The sequence below is a fragment of the Etheostoma spectabile genome, chromosome 11 (assembly GCF_008692095.1).
Source record: "Etheostoma spectabile isolate EspeVRDwgs_2016 chromosome 11, UIUC_Espe_1.0, whole genome shotgun sequence".
Classification (NCBI taxonomy): domain Eukaryota; kingdom Metazoa; phylum Chordata; class Actinopteri; order Perciformes; family Percidae; genus Etheostoma; species Etheostoma spectabile.
In genome coordinates, this window is record NC_045743.1 from 20,234,816 (window position 1) to 20,244,554 (window position 9,739).

The following is a 9,739-nucleotide window of genomic DNA, read 5'->3' on the forward strand; positions in this document are numbered from 1 at the left end:
AAAATAGGCTAACGATTGTATCATAACCACGCAACTTACTGTCGCACAGTAGAGGAACTACCGTATAGCTCGCAGACAGTTTGGACTTCCATTAGCTGTTTAGGTTTAATTACTAACGGTAACTAGCCTGTTAGTTAGCAGTAATTAACCTGTGCCTATGTTAATGTTAACCAGCATGTTAGTTAGCAGTAATTAACCTGTGCCTATGTTAATGTTAACTAGCATGTTAGTTAGCAGTAATTAGCCTGTGTCTATGTTAATGTTTACTAGCATGTTAGTTAGCAGTAATTAGCCTGTGTCTATGTTAATGTTTACTAGCATGTTAGTTAGCAGTAACTAGCCTGTGCCTATGTTAATGTTAACTAGCATGTTAGTTAGCAGTAATTAGCCTGTGTCTATGTTATCTCCTTACATATACCTACGCTCTCCGTCTCTGCTGATTGGGAATGATTGAGATTTCTCTTGCACAGCTACCAGAAGACTTACAGCTTTCAGACAGGTTGCTCACGTCACATCTACGTCATCAAGCTCAGTTGGAGGCTGCGCAAAAAAGTGCTTCTAATAGACTTCACTGGTCTCTGTCCAGATCAACGGGATCTGTTGGTCAATTTCTTTAACTGTCTATGGTTACTACATCTTTCACAACTGTTGATGCACGAAGCAGCCATGTTGGATTTTGAATTTGGGCTACTACAAGGTTTTTTCGAGTTCCAAACTCGGAAAAATCTGAGGTCAAGGGGCGTGTTTACGACTTTGATCTCGGAAACTCCGACTTCCGAGTACAAATTGAACTCACTTAAATACCGGGACCAACAGAAGTAAGATTCAACCTGGGTAGCAACTAAAAATATTTTTTTTAATTATCAATATTTTCAACTTGTATGCATTGAAAGTTTTACCAACCCCAGCTTTTTCTAATGTTTGAAACATTGGTCCAAAGAGCTAGCCAAAGAAGCTTTTCATTTCTAGTCGATGACCGTCAACTTTGCTGCCTAAAGCGTGATTTATGCTTCTGCGTAGGTACGTGGAGAAATGCCTGACTTGCACCTCTCGAAAAATATAACTACACATCGCCCGGCGGTGGCTTGGTAGCGTTGTAACCCCCCCTCCGACTCATTGTCCTGGTTCTACTTCTCCATAAACAACATGAAATCGAGAGGGTCAACTTTTCCTGCTGCAGATTTCCCACAGTGGTCAGAAAGAACAGGGGAGACACTCTGTTTCTCTCACTATGACTCTATAGTCGCAACTCGCTCTAAAGACAATCACCGTCACTCTCTACCTCGCTCTACCACACACTCCCCCACACACACACACACGCGAGCTGGCTCGACGCTCACACACTTAATGGATACATACGCATTGGCATGCTAAAAGACTGAACCTAAAGCTGCATGCTCCGAGACATTTTGCTCACCTGCTAAGAATCCATTTGGAAGACAAAATGCTACATATGTTCTTGTACTGCAGTGTAGCGCCAGAGACGGTTTACAACCTAGACGCCCCAACTCAGAGTAGTTTCCTGTGTATGTGTAACGTGGGCTCCGCCACGGCCCCACCTCTCTAGGAGACTAGCTGCAGGTCCTGAGTGTGTTTATTCCAACGGGAGAGTGAACGTGAACACAGATTATTAGCGATCCTTTCGCCCTGTAGTCACCACAAGCCACATATCTCCAGAACATTATGGCCCGTTTACTTGAAAACAAATGCCCCCTGCTCCAAACACCCGTAGACTCCATAATCATATTCCACAAGGCTCCAGATAACGTATGAATCCTAATGTAAGACTTTCCATATCGGCTGATATTTAACTTTAACAGCTCGTCTGTGAACTAAGTCAAAGAAAGAAAAGTGGGCTTTTGTTATCAGGATAACGGGCTGTCAGACTATGGGATTTTGGTCCAATGGGAAGATTTCAAAACTATTGGGATTCGGGACTAATGCATCATTGGACCGATGTCATGGCACCAACTACTGAAGACAGTAAGCTAGTTAGTTAGACATGCTAACGATTGCATCTGATGTTAGTATTACACTTATGCAATTCTGTTTTTAATTTTGGAAAAAGCTTAAAAAAAGCCCTCCATGCTCTTTAATTGCAGAATATTGCTTTTAGTCCAAACACCGCTTAAGCATGTAAAGAAACCCAAAGCTCGACAGCACATAACACACAACCACCCATCTTCTTGTACTGCAATGTGGAATTCCTGCTATTTAAAAACTAATTACAGAGCCCCTGCTGGAGGCCCATGGGCAGACAGAATTATTAAACAGCATGCATTTTATGTAACTACACACGTAATAAGTATGGAGACCTCTCTCTACATCTGTATTTACTGCTTATTAAAATACATTGTAGGACAAAGTTAATTAGGTAAATTCCGCTTCATTTTTTGTAGGTACAGCTTTAGCGACATGGCCAAGGGGCAGATCGTTTAAGAAGGGTCCAGTACCTGCAAACAGATCCAGCCTGGGTTAGGAATATCTGGGGGAGCCAAACCACACAAACACAACCCAATCCCTCCTCGCAGACCGCAGTCCATCCGCTTTGAGCTGCATGGACTTACGAGTTATGAGATGGTGATTCCAAGCTTTGGGATGGCAGATATTGTGATGTCTCTTTTAGAGGCAATGGTGGGAAAGATGCCTCTCACGCACGGACGCAAACGCACACACACACGTACGCACGCACGCACAGGTGAAATATGAGTTAATGAGTGACTGCCGAGAGCAGTTGGAAAACTAAAAGTTAAAGAGATGAGGTCAGTTTAAGTGGAACACATGAAAGCACAAAGTGTTGAAGACAAAAAAATCAAAATGATGAATGATTAAAAAAGTGCTACTCTGAAAGATGACAACGTGACTCAATAAGTTTAAAACAATAGGTCCAACGTGTAATATATTTACTTTAATAAATCCAAAAATGACCCCAATGCGTCATCAGATATTAAGGAAACATGCTAAATTGAAAGACTATCTTTTCTGACAACAATGCTAATTCCAGTAGTTTCTCCTTTTGAAATTTCCGTTGGGTGGTTTAAAAATTAACGTTAGTTCAGCCATGAAATCAGCAAACAAACGGACAGGATCAACAGAGATACGCCGGGTAAATAATGGAGATGTATTTGAAAGATAGAGACAGAAATAGGTTTTTCAATTAAAGAAATTGCAATTACACATAATTTTGGATCATTACTATTACCATATACTGTCATTACAAATGACATAATCACTGTTTTGGCTAACCCTGTACGTAGTTCTGTCAGATTCTCCCCCAGATTGTGGAACCATTGGCGAACATGTCTGTATATTAGACACTGAACATTGTGGAAGGCTTTATTTTTTTGAATTTTGTATTTTTGTGTTTGTTCTTATTGTGATATGGATCCCCCTGGGTCTGAAATAAAGTTTATTATTATTTGTTTAAACATTTGGAAAAGCTAGAGCAGATAATAAATGAATTACATTCAAAAGGCTGAAAGACAGAAGTCCAACTGCAATAATTACATCTGAGAAAAGTCCGTTAGTCAGTTTTGAGTCCCATTGATTTCACATTTGTTCTGCTTAGGTGGTCTCCAACAACAGCTCGGGTCCTGCGCCTAAAGCCTTCAAATCGAAGGGTAAAATCCTGCTAGTAGCTCTAATGGCTTCTCTCCTTGGCAATGAAAATACACACATTCACCAAACCAATGCACCAAAGATTTGAGGTGCTAGAAAAAAAGTCCTAACGAATTCTCTTTTGAAAACAATGACATAATCTCAGAATCTGTTTACAGACGTGACACCACGTAGCCTCCCAACTGCTCGCGCCATATGTTGTGTAGAGCAGAACTTCTCAGTCCACGTCACCGCGCTTTGTTCTTAGCAGTAGGGGGGCGTGTATAAATATCCCCTGCCCACCCTACTTATGGGTTTTTGTTCACACACACACACACACGTGCAGATACACGCGGTTGTGCTGCAGCTCTGAGACTTGAAAACTGGGATGCTGGTGTGTGACTGAGCCAAACTGACGGATCTTCAGAGGGATCCTCTGCTTTATCACCCGGGCAGCTGAGTACACAGTTGTTGCCCAGAGACGGGTCTCTCTGCGGTGGCACAGGGGCAGTTATAGAGCCCCCGCCCCCGCCACGTGCAGAAAACAGGTGCATCAAAGCACACCGGAGGAGAAGGGGTGGGGAATTAGGTAGAAATGTCAGGTAGAGTGGGAATTCTTCGAACGATCATGAATACCTTTCCCTATCTCAACCCTTCCTTCTCTTCTTCTTTCTAACTACATCCTCACTACGTTTGTCCTTGACTAAGGACGTTTTTTGTCGACTGACATTAATGTGATTTTATTGACAAATCGATTAGTTGACTTCATCGACACGTCTCAGAATCAGGCAAAAGCACCGCTCTGAAACTTGCGTGTACCAGAAATGTGCGCAGAAGTGTCTTGGAATTAACAAGAAGAATCTACAGTTTTCAGCTGTGACGCAAAAAGAAAAATATTTTTTTTTGTCTAAATCTACAGAAAATCTGCGGGATTCCGCATCTGCAGATTCCGTCTGCCCTGGAAACAAGTAATTCAGCATGAAACAAAAGCATAAAAAAATGACAAATATTCCAATGAGATCTTAGTCCACTGAAACCAAAACGACAGATTTGTCGACTAATCGACTCAGAGGGGAAAGCTCTAATCATCACACTGCGTTTTGGATTTGCTCTAGAGTTTCACCGTGACACCCCCCCCCCCCCCCCCCCCCCCCCCCCCCCCCCCCCCCCCCCCCCACCCCCAAACTCACCTCCCTCCATTGTTTCACCAGCTTTTAATAAACTAAAGGGCAGATTCCTGACTGGAGTGAGGAGGGGGGGACAGACGAACACACGCACACACGCACACGCACACACACACACACAGTTTGGCATGCAGAGTGCCAAGCTCTTCCACTGTCTACTGACGCCAGCTCCTGAAACACACACACAAACTTACTCTTTCCCCCCTCTATCTCTATCTCTCTCGCTCTTACCCTCCCCACGCGCCAACCTCCTAAAAGCTAAGCTCCTCACTAAATATATCCCCCCCCCAGTAAAGATTAGACAAACAGTGTGGATTTGAAAGCCGTGTCTAGCCAATGACAGGCAGCAACGTGAGCCGGAGCTAAGCTTGTGTTAGCTTTACAATTTTAGCTTCTCAGATACAGCGGAGAGCGACGGAGACAGGGAGGACTTAAGAATTCATTTAAGTATGAATATTCTCCGATGTCTATTTCGTTCTGACTAATGTTCAGCGGGGGGTTAAGAATCCCTGATTGTGCTGCGTCACCACACATGGGCCTCAAATCCTAAACCGGCCTTCTCCTCTGTTCTCTCCATCCTCATCAGAGCTGCGGGTTAAAACCAGTCCATGGAACTGGATCAATCCTCCATTCAACGCCAAGGCTCTCTCTCTCTCTGAAAAAAAAACAGAGTTGTAGGCGTGTTTGTTTTATCACGCTGAACCAGGTTTCTCCGGGCAGCGGAGATCTGTCACGTGCTTGTCCGGCAGGGCGGCGTTTACGGATCGGTTCGTGCAGAACATCCGTTTGTCAGAAGCACAATCCTGCGGCGGTGAGACATTGTGAACTGCCTATCGGAGCTTCAACAGTATACAAATAAATGCACTCACAATGGGCCCCAGTGTGTGTGTTTGTGTGAGAATATGAAACATGAGAGCGCAGACTAAAAACCGACTAAAAACTGCGCATTGCTTTGCTGTTAATCTGCACCTGGCTGAATGTGCGACGTCTCAAACACACCTCCCACTCCTCTTCCTCGACCTTTCTTTTTCTCTTCTTCCCCAAACAGTCCAGAAGTGACTTTTGGTTTGAGGCGAGGATACAAACTGTTTCTCATCTGGTGTCACTGGAAGTGGAGAGGGGTGTCTGGAGGTATGTTTGCATCACACAGTCTCGATCTCTTCTTTTTTTCTTCCTTTCGTGTCAGACTCTCTGTCACTCTCACCTCCTCCAGCCCTCTTTGTCCTCTTCTCTTACACATCTCAGTTTCATTCTGTTTCTCCTATTTATTGTGTCCTTCCTCTGCCACCTCCGAAAGGCTTCACCGTTCCTGTCTCTTTCTCAGATTTTTCTTCCTCCCTCTCTCTTATTATCCGCCAGTCTTTTGTAGTCACTTCATCTTTCATTTAAATTTAAATACCTTCTCCCTCTCTCTCGCTCAGACACGCACGCTTCTCCTTCTCAGTTAGATGAAAGTGGTAGCTCGTCTCCTCCTCCTTCTACCTACCACAGAGTCCATTAAATCTGTCATCATCTCCTTCGAGTGTGAGCCAGCAGCCTCAGGGCTCCAATACAACACGCCAAGTCAATCATACACTCACGGACATAAATGCACGCACCTGTAAAAGACATACCCGATATCTAAAGATAATCACACAGCTATTAACCTCACGCACCGGCACACACACACACACACACACACACACACACACACACACACACACACACACACACACACACACACACACACACACACACACACACACACACACACACACACACCCTAGAAGCTCTCGAGCTCCACTGTCCTTCCAGCCCTCGCTGTCAGTGCCTGATTAGCAAATCCACCAGCGCCAACACAAACATGTTTCCTCTTATTACATGTCATGTCACACTGTTTCCCTAATCACAACCACTTGCAGCTTTCTTGGAAACACGCGGGCCAGAAAATACCTGCCATAAAACAGGAATGTGCACCTGAGCGAAGAGGAAAGGAAAGAAAAAGGGGGAGCAGAAGTTTAACTCCTTTCAAAACGTAAAAAAAAGCGCATAAAAGAACATACCACAGTAGTAGTTTACACTGAAATCTTCTATGGCCTGTCAAAAAAAGAAGCCAGAGAGTAGAATATATCTTCAGCATATTGCGTTTTTTCAAGAAGGAAGGGAGTGTGTGGATTTGGAGGTGTGACTCCCAGGCTGGCGGTCTTACCTTCAGCGCCCGGCGGCAGAACGACAGCAGAGGTATCCAGAGAGAGGCTGAGATCTTGAACGTATCACCGGATTTGTTGTTCAACTATTGTTTCCCAGCCAGCTCCTCTCTCCCCTGGTTCCTACCTCTCTCTCTCACACACACAGATTGTCTGAGCGCTATTCTCTCCTCCCTCTGTCTCTCTCACCTCCCCTCTCTCTCTCTCTCTCTCTCTCTCTCTGTCCCACGGTCACACACTCTCTCTCACTTTTTCCTGAACAGGGAAATCACCAGAAAGAGGGAGCAGCCTGGATGCTCTGCCTGTGAGGATGGTCGTCACATGTGGATCGTGACACAGCAATCGTATATCATACGCCCTTCCCCTCGCTCTCACTCACTCACTCACACACACACACACACACACACACACCAGCTGACGCATCGACACGCTCCACAGCGGCAAATGGGAATTCCAGGCCTGGACGGCTCTGCTCGGCCCCATCAGCAGAGAGCTGACCAAAAGCTGCAGCCAGTTTTACGAGGTCAGGGTTATAAAACTGTTAGCAGATTTAGTTCATTTAAAAACAACTGGCCCCTGCGGCCCTTCCTTTTCACGCGCTTTCTCCAACCCTGACATGGCGGGTGGGGGGTTGGGGTGGGGGTGTGTTTTAAGGGGAGAAAGCGAGGGGAAAGAACAGGAATTAAATAACTCCCCTCATCAATCTGCTCCGGATCGGAGCATCTGTGTCGTAAACCTGAGATTGTCCTCCACCTGCCAAGTAAAAAAGATATGACATTGAAAAACAAACAGCACCGAGCATGTTCGACTCCACTTGTCATAAAGTTTTACAAATGCTCAAAAGTATACCCAAATGAACCAGTCGTTTCTCACACACAATATATGAATCTGAGAGGAAAAAAAAGCAAATGCATTTATTACTCACTTTTCAAAAAAATATACCGGACCCGGAGGGTCAACTGTTAGCACGAGTCACTCGGTTTTCATTTTGGATTATTTGTCGTCATCTGTAAACAATTATATGTCGGTGCTGTGCCTGTATGTTTGGAAAAAAACGATAAAAAACAAAAAGTAATGGAGCCTGTTGCGGAGTAGCAACCTCATCCATCATTCTCACATGGCTCAACATGAAGACAGACACCTGAAGACCAAGTGAAGATAGGAAAGGAGACAAAATATGATGAATTTTTCTCAGCATTTCTGGAATGTTAACGGGTTTTTTAAGCCAGTTTATGTTACCAAAATGAACAGTGGGATATCAAAAAGCTGACTGAAGGCAAAGGTTTGATCTTCTGATTGGAGTGTACAAAGAATCTAGAGGGAAAGAAGGATGCAGACAAATCATCTCGTACCAAAGTACTGAGGATGCACCCAGGACAGGGAGCATAACATGACAAAATAATCAATTTTCTTTTAAAAGCCTGATTAAATGAGAAAATGGCGGTCAAAGAGTGTGGGCGAAACACTGAATGCAATGCCAAAATAGGTGAAAAAGAATAACATGAGCAGTGTGAGGCGACCAGCATATGTTCAGATACTTGTTGTATCTCTCACACACACACACACACACACACACACACACACACACACACACACACACACACACACACACACACACACACACACACACACACACACACACACACACACACACAGGTCCTGGTATGCAGTCAAAACTCTCAGGGGAAATAAGGGGAGCAAGCACCACACTAAGTAGGGCTTAGTGGGTCAAAAGTTTAAGAAGCACAATTACCTGAAAGACCTCGGCTGACCCCCAAATTTCTCACCTTCTGTTCCCCCTCACACATGCACACGCACACCTTCGACAGGGGCGATTTACAGCCGGCAGCAGGAGAGGGTGAAAACCTATCCACCGCCAACAGGCTCCTGGAGAGAAAGAGAGCGAGAGCCCCACGTAAGCACAGTTTGTGTTTTGATTACTCTTTCAGGCCTTGTAAATGATCACCACTGCGAACAGTGTCAAATTAAATGGCCATAACTCACCTGGACAGAATATGACCGCCTGTCCTTGGCTTACTCAGCTTGTGTCCACATGAGAGGTGGTGACAGGAAGTAAATGGCTTCAAATAATGTATCACAATATCACATTAAGAAAAGGGCCGGTGAAGCCAAATGTGAATCCCATATGCGGAGGAACAGAGGGTGGGGTGAGAGGCAGAGAGCGGGTGGGAAAAAAAAAAAACCGCCAGGAGACAACAGAAGATATATTGAGCAAAAGGAGGATTCACTGAGACATACCGCCGCGAAAGCAGCTTTCCGTCAACTTGTAGAAGAGCTTTCACTTTCTGTAGAGACAGTCGAGTAAATGGAGTAAATGGAAAGTAATGTGACGGCTGTTGAAAGCCTTTTTACGAGTATGATAAAACCCCTTTACTTCCTGCACTGTTTATCCAAGTTTCAACCCGGATACAAGTCCGTCTTAGTGATGTGTCAGCGCCCGGTAAGCATTTTTTGGAACATACCCTGTGGCTGTTCACACTAGCGATTAGGCCGCAGGTCAGGTTGCACCCTTGTTTCATCTGCGAGTGAGCCAGCGACCATACATAGTGTGACGTGGCAGTTGACTCGACCACGTCCCACCTTGGCTGTAGGCAGTCCGACATGCTGTCCCCAAGAGCGCCAACAACCGAGATGTGACTGGACCTGACGTGACGGGAGTCATCTCCTCATCAGAAGAGGATTAGCGGGGGCAGGGTCACGTCACAGTTCAGTCACACATTCGCTGGCCTATGGACATGGTCTCCCTAACCC

General features: G+C 45.0%; 1 protein-coding gene and 1 long non-coding RNA gene across 2 annotated transcripts in view; one reads left to right on the forward strand and one right to left on the reverse strand.

Annotated features, from left to right (window-relative positions):
- ndp (norrin cystine knot growth factor NDP) overlaps positions 1-6,110 on the reverse strand; it is a gene marked incomplete in the record, with an annotated part of 23,905 nt that extends 17,795 nt beyond the window's left edge. The window contains 1 exon segment of the mRNA XM_032529383.1: positions 5,752-6,110.
- LOC116697866 (uncharacterized) overlaps positions 1-9,055 on the forward strand; it is a 16,185-nt gene extending 7,130 nt beyond the window's left edge. The window contains exons 2-3 of the long non-coding RNA XR_004334067.1: positions 2,578-2,580; positions 9,042-9,055. This is a non-coding gene — a long non-coding RNA (uncharacterized LOC116697866). The remainder of the gene's footprint in view (positions 1-2,577; positions 2,581-9,041) is intronic.
- The last annotated feature ends 684 nt before the right edge of the window (positions 9,056-9,739 follow it).